This window comes from Arachis hypogaea, chromosome 11 (assembly GCF_003086295.3).
Source record: "Arachis hypogaea cultivar Tifrunner chromosome 11, arahy.Tifrunner.gnm2.J5K5, whole genome shotgun sequence".
Taxonomy (NCBI): domain Eukaryota; kingdom Viridiplantae; phylum Streptophyta; class Magnoliopsida; order Fabales; family Fabaceae; genus Arachis; species Arachis hypogaea.
In genome coordinates, this window is record NC_092046.1 from 127,132,442 (window position 1) to 127,154,396 (window position 21,955).

The 21,955-nt window shown below is 33.5% G+C and overlaps 1 pseudogene; it reads left to right on the forward strand.

Moving 5' to 3' along the window:
* The first annotated feature begins 7,259 nt into the window (after positions 1–7,259).
* On the forward strand, positions 7,260–21,188 carry LOC112722562 (2-dehydro-3-deoxyphosphooctonate aldolase-like; annotated as a pseudogene).
* Positions 21,189–21,955: the final 767 nt, after the last annotated feature.

Consider the following 21,955-nt stretch of genomic DNA (forward strand, 5'->3'; position numbering starts at 1 on the left):
CTTCGTAAGACGACCCGGAGTCCAAATACTCCGGTTATAAATTCATTGGGGTTTGTTACTTGTGACAACACCAAAATTTTTGCATGAATGGATTCTTGATTGGTTTGGAAACTATACTTCACAACGAGACTCCATTAGACAAATTCTAAACCGGCAAGAATCCGTTCATCACACGTCCTCAGCAATTCCAACCACTGTATTAATGCTTTTATCTGCTAACACGAAATGAGCTGCCGGCCTTTTTAAGCGAGGGAACGTCAAGGCATTATATATGGACAAAGGCATAATACTCACGCACGCCCCTAAATCACACATGCAGTCAGAAAATATTACATCCCCAATGGTACAGTTGACAATGCATGGACCTAGATCACTACATTTTTCAGGTATATCCCCCATTAAAGCAGATATAGAACTACCTAAAGGAATAGTTTCTAATTCATTAATCCTATCCTTATGTATGCACAAATCCTTTAGAAACTTTGCATATTTAGGTACTTGCTGAATAACATCAAAAAGAGGAACAGTTACCTCAACCTTTTTGAAGATTTCTACCATTTTTGGGGTCAAGTTCCATCTGCTTTCTGAGCTTTCTTGCCAGGTGTGGAAATGGGATAGGGGTGGCATCTTTGGTATCCTTAGCTCCTTCTGGTGCGCCATTCTCTAGTTGAGTTGCTTCTTCTTCAACCATGTCATGTACTTCATCTTCCTTTTCAACATCCTCCACCTCAACCATGTCCTCAGCTGGGGCGTGTTCTAGTGGGCTTGGCTCCTCAGGATTCCTCTCTTGCAGTGTGGTTCTAGACCTCAAGGTGATGGCATTGATGCCACCCTTGGGGTTGGGTAAGGGTTGAGAAGGAATTCCACTGGAGCTTGAAGGCTAGTTGTTGGAGTTATTCAGTGATCCAATCTGTGAGACAAGAGCTTGCAAGGTAGAGTTCAGACCGTTTAAGGTAGAAGTAAGGTTGTTCTCCATGGTCTTCTGTCTCTGATCAATAGAGTGTAACAACTCATCATTGGAAAAGGAAAGGGGGTAAGTGATCTGAGGGGTCTGCTGAGACGCTTGGGGCTGCCTTAGATGAGGTGCTCTGTAAGCCTGGTTCTGGTTCTGCTGTTGGTAGGCAGGATTCTGCTGATACCGGTTCTGCTGATTGTTGTTATTATTCCACCTCTAATTTCCTTGGCTGTCTCTACCTCCTCTGTTATAGTTGTCCCTCCAACCTTGGTTAAAGTTTCCACCTTGGTTATAGTTTCCGCCTTGTTGATAGTATCCTTAATTCGGGCGGTCATAGAAATTGTGAGTAGTTGCCACGGTGTTGTCCTCATGTTGGATTTGTGAGCACTTATTAGTGTAATGACTATAATCAGCGCATATGCCACATACTCTCTGAGGGACCAGTTGTTGGCTATGTTGTGGTGAAGGGGGCTGAGATTGTTGCTGGCCCAGATGTATCTACTTCAGTAGGTTGGTCATCTCACATATTGATTGTGTGAGAGAATTATTCTCATTGCTAGAGGAAACCTCTGCCACAGCCTTAGGGTGGTTGTTCTTGTTGCGCTTGTGAGTCCGAGCAGACTCAGCCAGGTCGGCGATCAGTTGCCATGCTTCATCTGTGGTCTTGTACTTTTTCAGAGAACCATTGCTTGCACCATCTAATGTAGTCTTATCCTGAGGCTTCATGCCTTGTGTGAAGTAGCCGATCAACACCAACTTGTCAATCATGTGGTGGGGGCATGCATCTAGGAGATTAGTGAAGTGCTCCCAATAATCATAGAGAGTCTCGGATTTGCCTTGAATGATCATTGAAATCTCTTTCCTCAGTCTATCAGTAACTTCAGCTGGAAAGTATTTTTCTAGGAATTCTCTCCTGAGCGTATCCCAGTTAGTAACAACTGCTTCAGGTTGAGTGTAGTACCACTCCCTCGCCTTTTCCTCAAGAGAAAACGGGAAGGCTGCCAGCAGAATAGAAGTCTCAGTTGCACCATTACGCCTGACAGTAGAACAAGCTGTCAGAAAATCCCTGAGGTGCTTAAGAGGCTCTTGAGCAGGTAAGCCATGAAACTTTGGCAGTAAATTGATTAGTACAATCTTCAGTTCAACATCTGCACCCAGATTTGGATGACGCACTTGGAAAAGTGGTAGTGTAAAGTCCGGAGCTCCTGCTTCCTGGAGAGTGATCCTCCTGGGAGCCGCCATGTTCTTTGCGCGTAAATCAACCAAATCAGTAGAAAAAGAGCTTGTTTCTTCCTTAAATGACGTTTCAGATTCACCCTCAGAGAGGACTAACTGACGCCGAGCTTGCCTTATACGTGAAATAGTTCTTTCAATTTCAGGATCAAATGTGGGTAAGCTCGGATCAGGTAGTGAACGCGTCATTCAATGAAAGAAACATACAGCTCATAGTAGCAAAATAAAATAAATTCCAACCAATAAATTAGCACACTGTTGCAAGTCCCCGGCAACGACGCCAAAAATTGACGTGGCAAAAATTGGCCGATTAAGAATTTATAGAGAAAACAGCGTTGCAAGTACAGTTCTCAACCGACTAAAATCCGCTTATCAATTTAGAAGGGGTTGTCACAAAATTTAGAAATAAAAATACTGGGAGTATGAATCCCAAGTCGTCTCCTAACGAGTTGCAGAAAGAGTGCTATTTATTAATTAGAGGTTTTCCAAGAAATTTTTGAGTTTGAGAAACAAAGAAATAATTGATTGAGAATTTATGTAATTCAAATAAAAGCCTTGACCGGGAGAAGATTAAATGGAAGTTCTATCCCTGTTGAACTTTTCCAAGTGTAATAATAAAAGGGTTGTTATCCTACTTAGTTATCCCTTGTAAAATAAGGGAAAGTCAAGTACTCTCAAACTAATCCTATCGCTTGCGTCCTAATCCTTTCCTAAGAAAGGATTAGAGTTGAAGACAGGAGAATTAGCCAACAACTTCCAATTAATATTAACACTTGAGTATTCCAACTCAAGGTTTTCCTTTTAATCAACTCCCAATCAAGTTAGGGAACTACTTCATTATCATGAATATAACTTTCACAAAATTAAGAGAGGAATAAAAGGAAGACATGAGAATTAATAACTAAAAATCAATTAAAAGTAAAAAATGGTTCTTTGCATTAATAAATCCCAAAATCATGAACATACTTATCTAAACAGAGTCAATGGGCAATTAAAAGATTAAAGGAATAGAGAAACAAACTAGAATGAGGAAGCTCCAACATTTAGTGATAATTCTTGGGTTGTTAGTTGTTATTGTTTCCACTAACGCTAGCTTTTTACTAAGGTAATTAGTAAGTTAGCTAGGATTTGTGGATTAATAACAATTATGCTCACTTGACTTATCCTTCGATGTTAAGGGTTGACTTAGTGAGATTAATCCATCATAATTATCATAGTTGTGGTTATGGCAAGAAAGGGATTCCATAACTCATCCCAAGTCAAGGTTTCATTTATGTTTTGAACCACTTTTTCATCACTTTATAGTCTTACTTGTTTATATTACATACTTAGTTATTTTATTCCTTTATTGCTTTGTTAATTGCAATTTTGTCTCATTCTTTTATCTCTTTATTTGTTTACTTGCTTTCAATCATTGAAAACCCCTTTGATTTCCACAACCAAAATTGTGCACTTGTTGGCATTAGTTCCTAGGGAGAACGACCCGGGAGTCTAAATACTCTCGGTTAATTTTATGTATTGATTATGACTATCTTTTGAATTTAATTTGATTGATGATTAATGGTTGGGTTTGGACTATACTTGTAACGTCAATCCTACTTTTAGTGCGAAAATCTGAACCTATGCTTTTGGTCATTGTCACCCAGCCAAAAGGCCATGCCATCGTACTACCTCCTAGTGGTGTTTAAAACCGATCCAGACCGAACTAAACCGACCAACCGAATCAAAAAAATCGAAAACCGAATAAATCGAAAAAAATATGTTTTGCTGTTTTTATTGCGGTTTGGTTCGGTTTTTGGTTCTGACAATGAAAACCCTAACCGAACAACCGAACCGGTAAGGTAAAAAACCCTAAAAAAAACAAGCCCATCCCACCCCCAAATGAACGTAACCTAGCCTACCCAGTAACCCCCAAGCCTCACCCCCAAATGAAGTACGAAACCTAGCCGCTCTCTCCCTAGGTCTCACAACCTCGCTCTTTGCACATCCCAACTGTGGCGAGGGACCATTCCACCCATCACCTCGAGAGTTGTCAATGGTAGCTCCTAGTGGTACTGAAACTAATACTGTGATTAGAATCAAGAAACCCTAACTTGAGTCAATAGCATGCAGAAGGTAATAAAAAATTCCTAGCTTCGAATCAATGTTCCTTTGAATCGCAATCTTCTTTCTATTATTTTCCCTCCTAATTTATGATATTCCATTTTTCGTCATTGAAGGGAGGAGGATCCGACACAAAAGTGACATGGGAGGACCAACAGAACATCAATAAGTTCAGAAGATTGAACAATCCCTTTCATGAGCTCGAGGATGAGATCAAAATCGCCAAGATAACCATAATTTTGTGTTTCTTTTCATTTTTCTTTTTTATTTTTGTTTATTTAGCTCTGTTTTGAGTTTAGTTGTTAGTATATAAGTAGAATAATCACTCAAATGCATTCTTATAGTTTATAACTTGATGGTAGAAATGGATTGAAAGAACAAAAGAAATCATAGGATATGCATTGATTTACTTGTTTAGTTACAGGGTGGGGTTTTAGTTTATTCCTTAATCATCACTGTAATAAGTTAGGAGCTAGGACCTTGCAGAATAAAACATCATTTTGATCTTTAAAGATTGATTAATTTGGTCACAAAAATGGTCCCTCAATGACTAATAACTGTACTCCTAAAAGCTTGACGAGGAGAAACAATATGTGGTTGCTCAGATGGCTGAACTGAAGAAGATTTTGTATGGGAAGTTCAAGGACTCGATCAATCTCGATGAGGATTAGTAGCCTTCTTCTTGTTCATAGGTCTTTTTGGGTCGATTTGAACTCTATTGGACTTTGGGAATTTTTCAATCAGATTGCCCCATGTTTTATTTCATTTCATGTTTAGAGTATTTTCTTGCTTGAACTCTATTGTTCTCTTTATTATTAGAATGTATAACTAGATTAGAATATTTTTCTACTAGTCTTATATTATTATCATTATTGTTGTTCTAATTATATAATTGCATTTTTATTTCAGGTTGGTTTGCGTTAAGAAGTTTAGCTGTTTTGTTGGAGAAGACATCATAACTTGGCTATCTTTTAATGGAAACTTATTTTTATTTTTAGTTGTGTTGACTATTGAATACCTTTTGTCGTTAAATTTCATTAGACCAAGACTTTGTTAGCTATTGTGTATTTGTTTTTGTCAATTTTAATGTTATGACTTTGTGAAATAGTATGGTAGTATTTTTTTTAATTGATTGAAAAAACCAAACAAACCAAACCAAACCAAACCGCAGTTTAAGTAGACGATCGGATCGGATTATTTTTCTCTCAAAAACTGAACCAAACCGTACCGCAAACACCCCTACTACCTCCACCTCCACAAATGCATGTTCCTCATGGAGAAGGGACATCGAGAAACCCCCAACCAAGACGGATCCAATCAGAAGTCCACCCACCATATGAAGAAGAACCTCCGCAGACACCGAAGATACTGGGATTAGTTCACGGACAACGAAAACGACTAGAACAACTCAAACAAGAAGCTGAACGTCAACAGGAAGTAGAATGGGAGCTACAACGAGAGGTGAGACAACGAAGGGAGTTAGAAGAAAAGCTCTTACGACAGCAAGCCAATCTCCGAAAAAGAAGTACCAGAATGGATTAGGAGGAGAGTCCCCTCAGGGAGGAAGACCCGTTTGTAGAAGAGATCATGCGGGCTAAAGTTTCTAGGCATTTCAAAACTCCCGACATAGTTCTCTACGACAGAACATCCGACCCAAGACACCACCTTAGCAACTTCAAAAGTCGGATGTACTTGGCTGACATCTTTGACGCCACCCATTGTAAAGCCTTCCCGACCACTTTAACCAAAGCGGCTATGAAATAGGTTGATAACCTACCCTAGGTCATTAATCTATTTTGACGACCTGGCAAGGAAGTTTCTTACCCGATTCTCCATTCAGAAAGACAAGGTAAAGCATGTCCCGAGCTTATTAGGAGTCAAGTAGGAGGTTGGAGAAATGCTCTGAGATTACACGGAAAGATTCAACAAGGCATGCTTGGAGATCCAAAACTTGCCCACTAAGGGAGTAATAATGGGATTAGTTAATGACCTTAAAGAAGGGTCATTATCTCAGTCCATATTCAAGCGACACCCGGCTTCCTTGTACGAGGTACAAAAGCAGACAAAAAATACATCAACATGGAGGAGAACTGTCGACTACGAGAGACACCTCCGAGACCTAGTCAAATGTTAAAAATATTTTTATTTAAAGAAGTAGATGTTTAATAAAATAATTTTGTTAAGGACAAAATTATAAAAGAAGAAAATTTTTTCATGTAAGAGTTATTCCAAACTAAAGAATTGGATTCTATTCTATTAGTATATTAAAGTCATTCCCAACCATGGAATTGAATTTCAAATAAAAATGAATTCTTTTCTTAAAGAAAATAGAATTCTTTTCTTACACTCAAATACTTTCCAAACAAGCTCGATCGAAAAGTTATTACATGAAATTATGATATATTAAATTTTATTTTATATTTAATTAAATCGATTCAATTATAGTTTGAATTTGGTTAAAATATTAGACTATTAAACTAATCATTCGATTGGTTTATTAACCGGTTCAATTTTTGCAACTTTGATAATAACTAAAATCTCGATTTAACTTTGTTTATACAAAATTTTATTAAATCTCTATTACATCAAATAATCTCTCATTTAAATTTTGTTATGATTTTAGCTGCTTGGCGAGTAACAAACAACTGAAACTAGTTCTCCCCGACAACTACACAAAATTATCTAGCCATTTCTTTTTCATTCTTTTGCAGTGAACGATTCCATTCTTCATCAATCAAGGTGCTCACTCTTATGCTAGACACAGATCTCACTCTATCTTCTCTCTTCTCTTCATCTGCGTTTCGATTCAGAATTAATAAAAAAATGTACTGTCTCAAACTTTACTGAGATCAATGTTATTTTACACAATGTAACATCTTAACGCATCAGAATTCATACACCTTTACTGAATCCTTCAAAATTCTCATACCTTGTCCCTTTTTGTGTAAAGCTTTGAAAGAAAAAAAAGATGGATCCGCCGTCAATGCTGTATAGCCAGCTCAAGGTTCGTGATTTCTATCAGATTTTGTGTTTCTTGACTATGAATTTTCTTGGGTCACGATCAAAATCTCTCCTTTCCATTTTTTTGTGTGTGTTGTTGTTCTGTGAATGTGTTAACAGGCTGTAGAACCATTCTTCCTGTTAGCGGATCCTAATGTGATTGAATCAGAAGAACACATTATGAAGATGGCTAACCACACAAACACTATTACATCTAGGTATGATATTGTTATCAATTAAGGAACTTTTTCATCTTTTGGTTTCATGGAAAAAAGATTGAAGCTAATTTGATTGAAATTTAATAAGGAATAATTATAGTGCCTAAGTTGAATTATACAAAAATTTTCAGTAGTTCAATAAGTATAATCATGACAATCATCCTCGTGGGTTTGCAACTAAATTCTTTGTAGTATTTTGTATGAAGTTATAAATTCCTTTTTCTTACCTAATACACATGATCTAACTTTGTGTCATTCAAAATGTTTTGCTATAATGACAACTACTTAAAAAGCGGAACTCTTTTGCTTATTGTTTCCTAGAATTGCATCTAGTATAAGAGTTTTTACTCATTACAGGCACTGTGGCTGAGATATTGAACCTATGTTTGCCACTGCCTCTTTATGCCATTTTTTCCTGGAAAACTCAGATATTTATTCAATATTTATCCTAGGTAGCTGATATAACACACTCACTGCAACAGCCTGCTGGAAAGAAGGTAGGTTTGTAGTTGGACTTTTTTAGTAGTTTGTATTTTGCAACACAACAGTTGTCTCATATAATTCTCTTTTTCTCCATACATTCATACTCCATTTTCCCAGTATTTAACCATGTCATGTTATGTAAATGCATTATATGCGAAAGTGTTCCTTGTTTAATTTCAATAAGTGTATTATAGAGCAGAGTGCTATCTTTTGATTCATGATGTCAAAAGTTCATTAGCTTTTATGCGTTGTTGATTCATGAGGATCATTGTGTATTGGAGTACACCTGTCTCATGTTACATTTCTTTTTTTTTTTCATTTGAACACTGGAGTCACCCAAGATCTGTTTCTACTTTGAACCCAACTATCATACCAGATTTCTTTAGTTCCAGCTTTTAACATACTACTTTCATGTCTAGTTAGATGGCGGAGGTGTTACAAGTGGATGGCTTCGAGAACTAATACCTTGCATTGCAAAAACTGCAGTTGTTGTAGGAGTCGATGGAATTTCATGGAGGTATATATATTAGTACTATTTTTTTAGGGGGATATTATTGGGATTATAATTAAAAGAAAGTAGTTCAAGGTAAACTTTAAGTGTTGTATTTAGTTTGTTCATCAAACAGCTTCTAAATGCCTTCTTGGTTCTTTAGGTACATGATGATCTACTAAATGCACATGTTGATCGTCCAACACAGTGGGTGTGTTGTTACTTATCAAAATCATTCAAATTTACAGGATATCATTTTGCCAACATTTACTTTTTCTTTGATACTTCTGAATATTAATGAACTATATGCGTTATCTCCTTATTTGACAGCCTTTACACCACTTTGAGGAGTTACTTGAAGAGCTTGTAGCTATCGTTGTAAGTTGTTTCTTGAAAAGCGAATTCTTTGGTGTAGAATGGGAGACAATTTCACATCTGTAGAAATGTGCTGGAAGTAGTTGGTATGTGACAAGTGTCTAAGAAGGGGACAGTTCTGGCAATGCACAGTGGAATCATCAGGAGTTTTTCAGGTGATGGGTTAAGTTAATAGTTTATTAATGTTAGAAAGTTCTGATTAATTAATGTGGGGTAATCAATGGACTTATTATAGGTGGGTTTTTTTCTGCGCAAGGTTAGATGAATCCAATTTTTTGGACGGAATTAAATGGTTTTTACAAAACTATAATTAGTTTGTTATTTTTTGGACGTTGAGATATAATATAATTTGTGAACATGTGTATATTTAAAGGATTGATGTATACAGTAAGTCGGTCAAAGAATATCTGACATATGTTTTTAGTAGATTTTGAGTTAAAAAATAGTATGTATAAAGTTTTTGTAATGTAATTTATGAGCAGTTTATTAGTTTTATTTTGTATAAACAAAATTTGAGTGTCTAATTTAAATAATTAGTAGTTAAAACAATTTTAATGAATGAAGTTGTAGTTGATAATGTATCTTCGAATGTGAGTAATTTGGATTTCCAAAATTAGGATTTAGGATTCGGGTTTAGGGATTAGGATTTCAGATTGTGAGTTAGAGTTAGAGTTTAAGTGATTCACAAAGATCATGAATACTAAACTGTATAATATGACACCTGACAACAAAACTAATAACCGTAGACCATATATTATCATTTGTGAATCGAAAACATATAATCGTAAACCCTAAGTCCTAAAGCATAAACAATAATTTTGTTAAAGATAAACTGTGAATTCTATTCTGCAAACCATGAACCCAATAACCTAAATAATAAATACTAAATTGTAAATTGTAAATCGATATATATAAATCTGTAAACCCTAACACATAAATCATAATCTATAAACCTTAATACATATATCATAAAACATAAATCTTATGCGTAAAATCCTAAATCCTAATTTCTAAATTTGTGAACTCTTTTTAGTATTAGTTTAGTATTTAGAATTCGGGATTTAGGATCTAAAATTATATTGTATCATTTGTTGTGCATGTTGTTCTCTTATGAAAAGTAGTTGTGTGGTTTATATTTTGATTTGTGTGACTATTGTAATTGAGTAGTATAATGAGTAATTAACATAGGTAGTTAAATGTGTGTATTGTTTTATTTTATATAATGAATGTTATATATATTTTTATTTTCGTTTAATATTTTACATATATGGACCAGGCATATTATGTAGCAAAATTATTTAGGTGTGTGCACTTTCAAGTTCCAACTGCGAACCTCAAAGGGTTCTGTCAACCCGTATACAGTTATTATCTAGGGGTCCATCAATCGTAGCAATGGAAATCCTTCGAAACCAACCAATTGAATTTTTTTTCCTATTGAAATTTCCAATACATTTCTTTCCTTTTCTCCCGCATGTTTTTGTTCTAAATCCTGGTAACCACAAAGCCCACCAAATTTAGCCCTTGCAATTTATAAGAATCATTCCACTTATGCCAAAAAGCCCAATAAAATGAGACCCAACTAGAACTCATACTAATTATATATCCTTAGTCTAGTTAACACAAGATAATAATGTTTTCATGTCACGTGAAGTTAGTAGCAATTTCTGACTCGTGAGGAGAGTATTGCTATAACTTGTCACATCTACTCTCTAAGTCACACACTTGCTGCACATTGCCAGCTCTACACCATTTCTATACATGTAGAAGCCACAACACTTTCTACACGAGGGACTTCGTCTTCTTGAAACTCATGATTGTATTTTTGTCCCCTAATAAAAATGATGGTACTTGCAGCAGAAAGTATTGGCATCTAAGTCAAAAAATTATTTTATTAATGTATGATTTTGTATGTGTCATGCTTAGATTGAGGGAAGAACTTAAAATTTGAATTCCCTTTTCATTTCCTACCTTTTATTGCATACTTTCTCTAACAAAAGAAATGGACAAGTAAAATTATTGAATATTTTCAAAATGATTATTGTTTTTTATTTTTGTGTTGGGTATCCTTATCTCCTAATTTTTATTATCCTTCTACTCATCTTGATGAAATTATTTTTTTATTAAAAAAGAAAATTGAAGCGATTATACATTTATTTATCTTTTAGCAGGTGAAAGATTTTTTGTGTATTTTGTTTTGCATTTGAGTTCTGAACTTTTATATGTGATTAACTCTTCTAAAATATTGTAGAGGGTAAACAAAGAGAAGAAAAAATTCAACATTGATCTCACACTATTTTGTGAATAGCAAGAATGGTAAGAAATTTTTCATACTTTTACTAATTTTGTTTTCTGCTAATATAGATTATTAAGAATTCTTTCTTAATCCTTTCTCTCTTACTAATAAGAACTACTAAGAAGCAAGCAATAAAAAGTAACACATGTTTCAAAAAACATCAAAAAAGGATGTAGAAGCAAAGTTTTTACATATTGTCTAAAATATCCTACAAAAGAAATGTGCAAATTATTTATTTTATTGGTAGAGTAATCCATGATGTTACAAATTCAGATTCTCCAAACCAAATTGGGAGAAAACTTCAGGCACAAATCCAAACAAGTTTTAAAATACCAAAGTCTTCTAGAAAAGCAACAAATTATCTAACATAAATACTCTAAACAACCACATTACTTGTTATATGTTTCATCTATTTTAGAGTGAAAATGCTTACATATTTTATTGTTTATACCAACATAAATTCTGATTTTGTAGGTGATAATTTCCTGTTATTAAGAATATAATTCTCCGAGGATTGGCCTTTATAAGATCAGATTGTTTTAAGGTTGAATGTATGATTATCTTTGCATTACATCACAAGTTCAAGCCCCTTATAAAGGAAAGCTTCTCCTGAAAGAGAGATTATTTGAAGTAGTGACACATCCAATTATCATTTGTCACAGATTCTATGCAGCCTTTCAAATCATTGCAATTTCCAAAAGCAATGTGGATCTAGAAAGTTATGTATTTTAATGTGTGATACTTTTTTTTTAATATACTAGGTTTCAAATTCTATAGTTAATTATATGCATGATTACTTTTAGCAATGCAAAACGCAGCTAGTTTCTCTTGAATCTTAATGGTGGGGTTTCACTTTCTGTAATGGCATTACGCATAAAAGGAATATAATTTTTGTGAACTTAAAACCCCTGAGGCTTTAACAATTGAAGGTTCATAACTTTTTTACTAGTAATGAGCCAATTATTAAGGCTTGGAATTTTAGTTGGTCATGGCCATGGAGGGTATTTGATTATTCCGAGGCAGGAATAGGTGTTCATATGATGAATATATGTGCAAGGACAGATAGCAGATAGAGCAATGATACTGCTAATTTTTGTTTCTCATGGTTTTCTGAATTGTGTTTTTAGTTTGTGTTTTTATGTGTTTACTTGTTCGGTTTTGTTTGTCGCAAGATTGATGGATTTTTTTCCGAAATAAATAAAAAAATAATATTATTTTCTAAAACAAATTAGTCCAATTTTAAATACCACGATACATTTTTTTGTAGTGTTAGGCAAGTTCAATGCACCGCCCACAAACTTCACCTTGACTTCGGCAAATAAAAGCATGGTTGGTAGAGAAACGAGCTCAATACCATTATTTTATTCTTCTTTTTGGTTCTCATGTTGACATTTTTTATCTACAATGTCAATCAATCAATTGTTATCCATTCATTATGATGGTGAAATAGTATATGATGAAGGTTCTATCATTTTTAAGTCTGAGCAACCAATAATTACGTACATGACACCGAAAGTCAACAGTCTAACAACGTTAAAGAATTTGATATTGCGTTCCGTTGAACTGCAACACACGACAAGAGAGAAAAAAGTTTACTACAGATATCCGACCGAAGTAGATGATAATTTGTTTTATAAAAGGTATATTAAAGTTGTCCTTGTTATGTTGTTGTTATGTTTATTAGACCACGGTTCTGAGAAATTTTTCTATTGTTTTGAATTAGGTTTCGATTACGTGACGACGTGGACGTACGTCTTATATGGTTGTGGCACAACCGATGGACAAATGTTCATCTGTTGGAATTATTCGTGTTTTTAGTTGAGTTGGGTGGACGAGGATTATCTGTGAATATGGTTGATGATAGTCCGTTAAGTGGAGCTGTTAGAAGAAATATTAAAAGGATGATAGTTGATCTAAATATGCCAGCTAAAGGTAGCCAAGAGGGGTTAAACGTTGAACTTCCTAATGTTGACATGATACAAGATAATGTTGAAAGTCATGAGGGTTCTACTATCAGGAATTCGAGGATGGATCGCTATGAAGTTAACCCCAATGACGGAGATGATGCTGATGATGAACCAACGAAAATTCCTGACGAGGGTAACGAGGAAGAAGAGATGAACTACTACAGTGATACACAAATCGCTCTGACACAGCATGCCATTTCTCGACCATAAAACCGGCCGGATCACTTCTCCAGGTTGAATCTGGATGCAATGACTTTGAATTGGTCATTTACCCATGGAGGCTTTGAAGAGTATCCAACTAATGAGTTCATGGTTAGACAATTTGAAAACAAGGAGGAAGTCATGTTAGCAGTTAAGAGGTACGGCATCAAGAAGGCTGTGGAATATAAAATACTGGATAGTGACCAGTTGAAGTATGATGTACAGTGTATCCAGTTCGGGCCCAATTTCTCTTGAAACATACGCATAGTGTATCGCTGAAAGCAAGAAAAATGGGAGGTTCGGAGAAACAGTGATCCTCATACTTGTATGCAAACATCGATGGGCCTAGACCATCGTAGGTTAGATTCGAAGGTGATTGCTCAGTACATATTCAACATGGTCAAAGTAGATCCAATAATCAGCATAATTATTCTGCAAGGAGGTGTAGAGAATCACTTCAGTTACAAGGCATCATACAGAAAGGTTTGGCTTGCAAAGAAGAGTCATTGCTAGAATATATGGCGATTGGGAGGAGTCATACAACGAGCTTCCTCGTTGGTTATTCGTTATGCAGATGTACTTACCCGGTAAGATTCAATACATTGTGCTTAGTTATGTATAAAGTCTCCATCTACATATGCTAACTGTTGATAGGTATTTAAGTACTTGGGTGCAACTTGTGACATAGCCTTGGTCTGGTGCGACGAACTTGCCTAAAACTACAAAAAAAACGTATCGTGGTATTTAAAGTTGGAATAATTTGTTTAAGAAATTAATTTTTTTTATTTCGAAAAAGATACAAAGATTGATTGTTTGTTTCTGTGTTTGTATTTTATAGCTTTCTCACTGCCTGTGCATGGGATGGTAGTGAGTGAGCGAAAAATAAACGAGCTTGTTTTGAAATCTACGAATAAAAATTCACTCAAGAATTAGAAATTTTTCCTTGTTTTGGAATAAGTAAAAAGGAATTATTTAAACTCATTTAAAAATTTTAATTCTCACTTTTTTCTCATTTACAAAGTAGACCAAAAAGGGTCTAATTTTAAAATCAATTCTCACATCAATTTAACTTAACATGTCAAATGTAAAAAATATTCTTATTTAAATAAGTAGATGTTTAATAAAATAATTTTGTTAAGGACAAAGTTGTAAAAGAAGAAAATTTAACTCATGTAAGAGTTATTCCAAACTAAAGAATTAGATTATATTCTATTAGTATATTAAAGTCATTCCAAACCATGGAATTGAATTTCAAATAGAAATGAATTCTTTTCTTACATTTAAATACTTTCCAAACAAGCTCAAAAAAAAGTTATTATATGAACTTATGAAATATTAAATTTTATTTTATATTTAATTAAATCGGTTCGATTCTGGTTTGAATCTGGTTAGACTATTAGACTATTAAACCAGTCATTTGATTGGTTTATCGACCGAATCAATTTTTGTAACTTTGATAATATCTAAAATCTCGATTTAACTTTTTTGAAACAATAAATTTTATTAAATCTCTATTACATCAAATATTCTCTCATTTAAATTTTGTTAAGATTTTAGCTGCTTAGCGAGTAACAAACAACTAAAACTAGTTCTCCCCCGACAACTACATAGAATTATCTAGCCATTTTTTTTTCACTTTTGTAATGAACGATTTCAATCTTTATCAATCAAGGTGCTCACTCTTACGCTTGACACAAATCTCACTCTATCTTCTCTCTTCTCTTCATCTGCGTTTAGATTCGAAATTAATAAAAAAGGTACTGTCTCAAACTTTACTGGGCTCGATGTTATTTTACACAATGTAGCATCTTAACGCATCAGAATTCATACACCTTTATGGAATCAATCAAAATTCTCATACTTTGTCCCTTTTTGTGTACAACTTTAAAAAAATATGGAGCCACCGTCAATGCTGTATAGCCAGCTCAAGGTTCATGATTTCTATCAGATTTTGTGTTTCTTGACTATGAATTTTCTTGGGTCACGATCAAAATCTCCCCTTCCTTTTTTTTATGTGTTATTGTTCTATGAATGTGTTAATAGGCTACAGAACTGGTCTTCCTGTTATCGGGTCCTAATGTGATTGAATCAGAGGAATACATTATGAAGTTGGCTAAGCACATAAAGACTATTACATCTGGTTATGATATTGTTCTCCGTTAAGGAACTTTTTCATCCTTTGGTTTCATGGGAAAAAAGATTGAAGCTAATTTGATTGAAATCCAATAGGAAATAATTGTAGTGCCTAAGTTGAATTATACAAAAGTTGTTAGTAGTTCGATAAGTATAATCACGACAATCATCCCCCATGGGTTTGCAGCTAAATTCTTTGTAGTATTTTGTGTGAAATTAAATTCCTTTTTCTTACCTAATACACATGATCTAACTTTGTGTCATTTAAAATGTTTTGCTATAATAACAACCACTTGAAATACGGAACTCTTTTACTTATTGTTTCCCAGAATTACATCTAGTATCAGAGTTTTTACTCATTATAGGCACTGTGGGCTGAGATATTGAACCTATATAATTCTAAGAGTAATGTTGGTTAGTAAAACCAACATAACACTTGCTATGGATGAGAGAGAATTCACATGACAAGGAATCAAAAATTAAACTTGTAAAATATAATGTCGGGAGATGGTTTGTATCTTTGTTGAAAGTTAACATCATCTAGAGTATATGCGACTTTCAGAGTTGGCATCCCGTTAGTTTTCAAATCAAGCTTTGTTAAGGCTAATAGAACATCATCAAAATCTTTTTGTGGCCTAGGGATGGTTGAGGTGTTGAAGGTTATGATTCTATTACTTTTTATTATGATATATTGCTTTTGTCATTTGCATTTTGAGAATTACAATAGGAACATTTGTTTGAAAAATGGTGTAATTGTCGAATTCCATATAATGGCAAAGCTATTTTGTTATAGTTGAACTATTTTTTCCTTATTTCATTTTGTTATGTTATAATTTCAGATACTTGAGAAGGTTAAAGTAGCATATGACCGCCCTATAGTGACAGATGTGCATGACTCTATCCAAGTAAGATATTTTTATTTTAACTAAATTTAGCCTTCAGAAATTATACAAGTATTACAGTAATGTAATTATTTGGCATACCATCCAAGCTTGTCATAATGTTGTCTTTGATTTTGGATCATAATCTACCTTTAACAGATTTATCTTTTCTTTGACAATGTAAAGTAGTCGGCAGAATTGCAGACATCATTCAAATAACAGCATTCTTATGCCGTCAAGTAAATATTCTTTACATTAAATTTTAGTATCAATTGGATGGATATAAACTTAAGTAGATGTGATCACATCAATTCTTTTTTTATGTTTTGCCTCTGATGACAGACAGATCTTCTCGTTGTTGCAGCCAAAACTGGAAAAATTGTCCACATCAAGAAGGGCCAGTTTTGTGCTCCTTCCATGGGTATATTGTCCTGCTATGTTGCAACTTTTAATAATCAACAATTACTTAAACTCGGTAAATATTCTCTGTCTTTTAGTATTCTCATGTTTTATAATGTTCATATAAATAGGTAATGGCAAATTCAGCAGAGAAGGTTCGGTTGGCTGGAAATCCTAATGTTATGGTTTGCGAGAGAGGAACTATGTTTAGATACAGTGAGTTATAACATCTTTAATGAGATCTTCTGTATGCTTTTGGATGATGTTACTCTTTGAAACCGTTCAATATCATGAATTGCTTTCTGTTTTCACATGTTCTAGTTTCATTTTAATCTTGTGTTCTTTTCACCTGTATGATTTAATTTGAATCTATATTTTTCTTTTTAAGTGATCCATAACACATTTCCTCCTATAATCAAAATTTTTAACATGCATTTAAGGTTTAACTTTGCTCAAAGAATGTCAGCACTACAATTGATTGTCCGCTATCATTCTATTTTCAAAACCTAGAATTGAGTAAATTCATTGAATTTTTATATAGATGATTTTATTGTCGATCCACGTAACCTGGAGTAGATGAGAGAAGCCAATTGCCCTATTGTAAGTCAATAGTTGTTTTATTATATGTTTCTCTTTAAGATGAACTATTTGAATCTTTCTATGCTTTCTTATTCAATGGAAGGTTATAATATGTTAGGGAGAAAGGTATCTCCCTTGCTGAACCATTTATTTGATGATAGAATTACACTTCATTAAATAGGATGAATCCATGTGAACACAATCAGCTAGACTAGTACATGTTAATATGGTCAAAGTTGCTTTAAAGACCAACTGTAAGCTTCATCACTTCCCTCTCTATATCTTAAATGAAAGATTATTCCATAATTTCCCAAATTATTTTCTTTGACATAATTACATTACCTAACATGCACAGATGGCGCTCTCCAATCTTTCGTAATTTTTTTTTCCACTTTTTCTATTGATATTTTGTCAATGATACTGGAGTGTTTTGTTCACATCATCCCAAAGGAATAATATTGTTGTATGTTCAATATGCGAATAAACTAAGAAGAAAATCAGACGGAATGCATTTGCCAATTTATGAGAATAAGATTGACTTCATTATTCTTTTTGCCGTAACTCTAGAGAACTACTCATTACATGGCCTTTTGCCATTATTCTAATATTTGGGCCATTGTAAAGTTTCTTGCCACTGCCTCTTTATGCCATTTTCCCTGGAAAACTGAAATATTTATTCAATGTTTATCCCAGGTAGCTAATATAACACACTTACTACAACAGCCTGCTAAAAAGAAGGCAGATTTGTACTTGGACTTTTTCAGTAGTTTGTATTTTGCAACACAACAGTTGTCTCATATATTTCTCTTTTTCTCCGTGCATTCTTACTCCATGCGAAAGTGCTCCTTGTTTAATTTCAATAGTTGTATTATAGAGCAGAGTGCTTTCTTCAAATTCATGATGTCAAAAGTTCATTGGCTTCTATGCATTGTTGATTCATAAGGATCATTGTGTATTGGAGTACACCTGCCTCATGTTATCTATCTTCTTTTCATTTGAACATTGGAGTCACACAAGATCTGTTTCTACTTTGAACCTAACTATCAAACGAGATTTCTTTAGTTCCAGCTTTTAACATTCTGCTTTCAAGTCTAGTTGGATGGCGAAGGTGTTGCAAGTGGAGGTCTTCGAGAATTAATACCTTGCATTGTAAGAACTGCAGTTGCTATAGGGGTGGATGGGATTTTCATGGAGGTATATATATTAGTTTTATTTTTTTAGGGGGATCTTATTGGAATTATTATTGAAAGAAAGAAGTTTAGGGTAAACTTTAAGGCTTATATTTAGTTTGTTCATTAAACAGCTTCTAAATGCTTTCTTGGTTCTTAAGGTACATGATGATCCATTGAGTGCACCTATTGATGGTTCAACACAGTGGGTGAGTTGTTACTTATCAAAATCATTCAAATTTATAGGACATCATTTTGCCAACATTTACATTTTCTGCAATGCTTCTGAATATTAATGAACTATATGCGTTATCTCCTTATTTGATAGCCTTTACGCCACTTGGAGGAGTTACTTGAAGAGCTTATAGCTATTGCTGTAAGTTGTTTCTTAAAAGTCAAATTCTTTGGTGTAGAATGTGAGACAATTTCACATCTGTAGAAATGCACTGGAAGTAGTTGGTGTGTGACAAGTGTCTAAGAAGGGGACAGTTTCTAGCAGTGCACAGTGGAATCATCTAGAGTTTTTCAGGTGATGGGTTAAGTTAATAGTTTGTTAATGTTAGAAAGTTCTGAGTAATTAATGTGGGGGTAACAATGGGCTTATTATAGGTGGGCTTTTTTTTGCGCAAGGTTAGATGAATCTGATTTTTTGGACGGAGTTAAATGGTTTTTACAAAAGTATAATTTGTTTGTTATTTTTTAGACGTTGAGATATAATAGAATTTGTGAACATATGTATATTCAAAGGCTTGAGGTACACACTAAGTGGGTCAAAGAATATCTGACCTAGGTTTTTAGTAGTCTTTTAGTTGAAAAAAAAGTATGTATAAAGTTTTTGTAATGTAATTTATGAGCAGTTTATTAGTTTTATTTTGTATAAACAAAATTTGAGTGTCTAATTTAAATAGTTAGTGGTTAAAACGATTTTAATGAATGAAGTTGTAGTTGATAATGTATCTTCGAATGTGAGTAATTTGGATTTCAAAAATTAGGATTTAGGATTCGGGTTTAGGGCTTATGGTTCAGGGATTAGGATTTTGCATTGTGAGTTAGGGTTAGAGTTAAAGTGAGATTCACAAAGATCATGAATACTAAACTGTATAATATGACACCTGACAACAAAACTAATAACCGTAGACCATAAATTATCATTTGTGAATCGAAAACATATAATCGTAAACCCTAAGTCCTAAAGCATAAACAATAATTTTGTTAAAGATAAACTGTGAATTCTATTCTGCAAACCATGAACCCAATAACCTAAATAATAAACACTAAATTGTAAACTGTAAATCGATATACATAAATCTATAAACCCTAACACATAAATCATAATTTGTAAACCTTAATTCATATAACGTAAAACATAAATCTTATGCGTAAAATCCTAAATCCTAATTTCTAAATTTGTTAACTCTTTTTAGTATTAGTTTAGTATTTAGAATTCGGGATTTAGGATCTAAAATTATGTTGTATCATTTGTTGTACGTGTTGTTCTTTTATGAAAAGTAATTGTGTGGTTTATATTTTAATTTGTGTGACTATTGTAATTGAGTAGTATATTGAGTAATTAACGTAGGTAGTTAAACGTGTGTATTGTTTTATTTTATATAATGAATGTTATATATATTTTTATTTTCGTTTAATATTTTACATATATGGACTAGGCATATTATGTAGCAAAATTGTTTAAGTGTGTGCACTTTCACGTTCCAACTGCAAACCTCAAAGGGTTCTGTCAACTCATATACAGTTATTGTCTAGGGGTCTATCAATCGTAGCAATGGAAATCCTTCGAAACCAACCAATTGATTTTTTTTTTCCTATTGAAATTTCCAATACATTTCTTTCCTTTTTTCCCACATGTTTTTTTTCTAAATCCTGGTAACCACAAAGCCCACCAAATTTAGCTCTTGCAATTTATAAGAATCATTCCACTTATGCCAAAAAGCCCAATAAAATGAGACCCAACTAGAACTCATACTAATTAAATATCCTTAGTCTAGTTAACACAAGATAATAATGTTTCCATGTCACATGAAGTTAGTAGCTATTTCTGACTCGTGAGGAGAGTATTGCTGTAACTTGTCACATCTGCTCTTTAAGTCACACACTGCTGCACATTGCCAGCTCCACGCCATTTCTATACATGTAGAAGCCACAACATTTTCTACACGGGGGACTTCGTCTTCTTAAAATTCATGATTGTATTTTTATCCCCTAATAAAAATGATGGTACTTGCAGCAGAAAGTATTGGCATCTAAGTCAAAAAAATTATTTTATTAATGTATGATTTTGTAAGCATCATGCTAATACAAAAAATCAATAGATTGTGGGAAGAACTTAAAATTTGAATTCCCTTTTCATTTTCTATTTTTTATTGCATACTTTCTCTAACAAAAGAAATGGACAAGTAAAATTATTGAATATTTTCAAAGTGATTATAGTTTTTTATTTTTGTATTGAGAATCCCTATCTCCTAATTTTTATTATTCTTCTACTCATCTTAATGAAATTATTTTTTTATTAAAAAAATTGAAGCGATTACACATTTATTTATCTTTTAGCAGGTGAAAGATTTTTTGTGTATTTTGTTTTGCATTTGAGTTCTGAACTTTTATATGTGATTAACTCTTCTAACATATTGTAGAGGGAAAAACAAAGGGAAGAAAATATTCAACATTGATCTCACACTATTTTGTGAATAGCAAGAATGGTAAGAAAATTTTCATACTTTTACTGGTTTTGTTTTCTGCTAATATAGATTATTAAGAATCCTTTCTTAATCCTTTCTCTCTTACTAATAAGAACTACTAAGAAGCAAGCAATAAAAAGTAACACATGTTTCTAAAAACATCAAAAGGATGTAGAAGCAAAGTTTTTACATATTGTCTAAAATATCCTACAAAAGAAATGTGCAAATTATTTATTTTATTGGTAGAGTAATCCATGATGTTACAAATTCAGATTCTCCAAACCAAAGTGTGAGAAAACTTCAGGCATAAATCCAAACAAGTTTCAAATTACCAAAGTCTTCTAACAAAGCAAAATATTATCTAACATAAATACTCTAAACAACCATATTACTTGTTATATGTTTTATCTATTTTAGAGTGAAAATGCTTACATATTTTATTGTTTATACTAACATAAATTCTGATTTTGTAGGTGATGATTTCCTCTTATTAAGAATATAATTCTCCGAAGATTGTCCTTTATAAGATCAGATTGTTTTAAGGTTGAATGTATGATTATCTTTGCACCACATCACAAGTTCAAGCCGCTTATAAAGGAAAGCTTCTCCTGAAAGAGAGATTATTTGAAGTAGTGACACATCCAATTATCATTTGTCACAGATTCTATGTAGCCTTTCAAATCATTGCAATTTCTAAAAGCAATGTGGATCTAGAAAGTTATATATTTTAATGTGTGATATTTTTTTTATATACTAGGTTTCAAATTCTATAGTTAATTA